Source organism: Schistocerca americana, chromosome 2, assembly GCF_021461395.2.
Source record: "Schistocerca americana isolate TAMUIC-IGC-003095 chromosome 2, iqSchAmer2.1, whole genome shotgun sequence".
In the NCBI taxonomy this organism is placed as follows: Eukaryota; Metazoa; Arthropoda; class Insecta; order Orthoptera; family Acrididae; genus Schistocerca; species Schistocerca americana.
This window is the reverse complement of record NC_060120.1, coordinates 143797649-143801650: the sequence shown is the minus strand read 5'-3', so window position 1 is coordinate 143801650 and position 4002 is coordinate 143797649.

The following is a 4002-nucleotide window of genomic DNA, read 5'->3' as shown; positions in this document are numbered from 1 at the left end:
GATCATAAGTATCTTCTTGGTATCATGGAAGTAATGGGATTCCCACCACGATTCGTGAGGATTATTCAACAAATTCTGAAAAACAGTGTAGCACGAATAATGATAAACGGACAACTAAGTAGAGAGATTGAATTGACTGGATCCGTACGTCAAGGTTGCCCAATGTCAATGGCCCTTTTCGCAATAGCAATAGAACCTCTCCTCGCGACACTCACGCATCACCTGCAAGGACTGCATATACACGGCAAGAAAATAGTGTGCAACGCCTACGCAGATGATGTGGGCGTCCTGGTTATAAATGAAGATGAAGTGGCGAAAGCTCTTCAGATTGTACACACATATGAACTTGCTTCTGGCGCCAAACTAAATACAGGGCGTTTCAAAAAGAAAGAGCAGATTTCAAACATTTATTTCTCAAAAACTACAAATGATAGAAACACAATTCAAACGTTTCTTGTCAGAGAAAGGTTCAAAGTTTTTCAATGGTCCGCGCAGAAGTTCCATGCAAATCCGCAGTGGCGCTGGCGTTTGTTTGTAGGAAAATGGCGACGACACCACAGGAACGATCATTTTGTGTGCTGCAATTTGCAAAGTTAGAGTCCATTGTTGGTGTGCAACGTGCATTCCGCCGTCAATTCAACAAACAGCCGCCTCGTCATAAGCAAATTTATGAGTGGCATCACAGATTCGTAGAAGATGGTTGCATCTGCAAGCGAAAAAGCACGGGTCGTCCACGCACATCGGATGAAAATGTCGAGCGTGTCCGTGCAGCTTACGAAAGGAGCCCTAGAAAATCCACGACACGGGCAAGTCACGAACTAAACATGTCTAAAACAACGGTATGGCGCGTTCTGAGTAAGCGTCTGCACATGAAGCCGTACAAACTGCAGTTATTGCAAGCATTGCGTCCTGACGACCACAACAAAAGGTTCGAATTTTCAACTGCAATTCTACAGGACATGGAAGAGGACAATTTTGCCGAACGATTAATTTTTTCAGATGAATCAACGTTTCACATTTCTGGTAAAGTTAATCGGCATAACGTACGAATTTGGGCGAGTGAAACTCCGAGGGACGTTATTCAACATGAAAGAGACTCACCAAAGGTTAACGTCTTTTGTGCAATTTCGGTAAACAAAGTTTATGGACCTTTCTTTTTCATGGAGAAAACTATCACAGGAACCATTTACCTGGACATGTTAGAAAACTGGCTATTTCCTCAACTTCAGGAAGATTCAAATCACTTCATCTTCATGCAAGATGGCGCCCCACCACACTTCTCTGAACCTGTACGACGGTACCTAAATAACACCATTCCAGGACGGTGGATTGGAAGAGCAGGAGCACAAGATCAATGTCATCGTCTGTGGCCTCCCAGGTCACCAGACCTTACTCCCTGCGATTTTTATTTGTGGGGGTACATAAAGGACTGTGTTTATGTCCCACCTATGCCCGCTACTCTTCAAGAGGTACGACATCGAATTGTTGCGGCCGTGAATTCGGTAACTAAAGACCAGTTGCGTCGTGTGTGGCAAGAAATGAGATACCGGTTTGATATTTGTCGTGTAACAAATGGTGCTCATATTGAGGTACAGTTTTGATATTTGTTGTGTAACATTTGGTACTCATATTGAGTGAAGGACCGTTGGAATTGTGTTTCTATCATTTGTAGTTTTTGAGAAATAAATGTTTGAAATCTGCTCTTTCTTTTTGAAACGCCCTGTAAAAGGAAGTCAGGCATCATGAACCTAGGCAGAGGAATATCCATGCAAAATCGGGGACAATTGACGGAAGTATCCACATTGAAATGTTTGGGTATTGAATTTAGGAGCAACATCCAACACACTATTGCCGTCAATTATAAAAAACTACTTGCAAGCATACGAGCATCTGTACAAGGAAACAGTATGAGGCAACTGGACGAGATACAGAAAATCAAACTAGTAAATGTGTATATAACATCCAAACTTAACTATGTTGTCCAAGCTTTTCCGATGCCATTAGAAACAGCCAGAAGAATTTTATCCGCGATAGGAAGCTTTGTATGCCAAGGCAACATTTTCAAAGTGAAGTTCAATACACTAACACTCCCAACAAGGAAAGGAGGTTTAAACCTTGTTGATGTCAGTTACAGGTCACGAGCGTTATATGTGTGTCGAATGTGCAAGCAATGGAAACAGATGCCCGACAGCTTAACGGCCCACTTGCTGAATGAAATTGCTCCAACAAGCATGCAGCCGCCTATAGATGTGAAGCATATACCAGCTGGTCTTTGTCACCTGAAAACTTTTCTCGTTGAGTATAGTTATATCTCCTCGAGGCTCTCAGAACAGCAGTTGAAGAGAGTAAAGGACATCTATACATATTTGATGGAAGCTAAGGACGGAAATATTATTGAAAGAAAATACCCCAACAACGACTGGTCTGCAATTTGGAAAAATATCGACGATCGGAACTTACCCTCTAAGGTGAAAGCAGCTTGGTATAATGCAGTCAACAGGAAAATTTCAACTAATTCCAAGTTGCACGCTATACATCTCACAAATTCGCCCTTGTCCGCGTCATGTAACCTTCTTGACACTGAAGAACACCGATTCGTGTGTGAAAGAGTAAGAGACATATGGCATATAGTTAAGCAGAAATTAGCGACCGTTAACAGAACATCTCCAACCGTTTTCACCGCCGCAGATTTTCTGACTCCAGACGCAGTGCCATACCCTGATACGAAAAGAAATGCTGTTAACTGGGTAAAAGGGCACACTGTGCACTATATCTTGAAGGCAGAAAATAAAAGCAAAGAAGATTATTGGGTGTACCTAACGACTCAGCACCATCATCTCATGCGGACAAAAGACTACAAAAAAATTACGCATGCTTCCTAAATAGAATCATGGAATAAAATTAAACAGAGAACAATAGACAGATTAAGATTGGTACGGAATTCAGAGATGTCAGCCCTGCACGATTACAGATACCTGGAACCGGAATGTCTTCGATCCTTTCACGAGACACAGCAGAAAAGACATCAAGTCCGTGGCAAGACGCACAGGACTATATCCTCATGAAGAAATTAGACATCAAGTTTTATGTATTGTATTCTTTTTTTTTTTTTTTTTTTTTATTATTATCTTATGCCATACACGGAGAAGTTTTCAGTTCTAAAAAAAAACGTTCTTCAAGGGGTTGCAAGATTTTATGTTTTCCTTATGAAGATGAGAGACTTCACGTATCAGTTTATTTTAATATACTTATCTTTCCATTAGCAAGAGGAAGATTCATTACCTTTAATTAATATTAAGAAGAAACATTTATTTCTCATTTCTGTTAGCTAAGGTAATTTAGACATCCAGCTTACAGAAAAAAAAATTAAGAAGCCGAAATAAAAAAAATAAAAAAAAATAAAAAACAAAAAATAAATAAATAAATAAATAAAAAATAAAATAAAACAAAAAAATACAAAACAAGAAAAAGTGGCCGAGCACTCGCAAAAAGTAAGAAAAATGAGGACTTGGCATCAAAAACATAAAAAAGTACATACAATAAAAAAGTAAAAAAAAAGTTGGTAGAAGGATGGACTCATAATAACAATGATAATAATAATAAAAACGACAAAAGCAAAGAGGCTAGCCGAAGAAGGCAAAGCAAGGTGAGCGTTTGGAAGGGCTGTGAGGGGAGAAGGGAGGCCCTAAAAAAAAATAAAAAAAAGTGGTAGAGCACTTGCCCGCGAAAGGCATTAAAAAAAAAAAAAAAAAAAAAAGTTGGTAGAGCACTTGCCCGCGAAAGGTAAAGGTCCCGAGTTCGAGTCTCGGTCCGGCACACAATTTTAATCTGCCAGGAAGTTTCATATCAGCGCACACTCCGCTGCAGAGTGAAAATCTCATTCTGGATACTTAAACTAACTTATGCTAAGAACAACACATACACCCATGCCCCTAGGGATGATTCGAACCTCCGGCGGGCGGAGCCGCGCAATCCGCAATTCGAAGAAAGACGACTGTAATG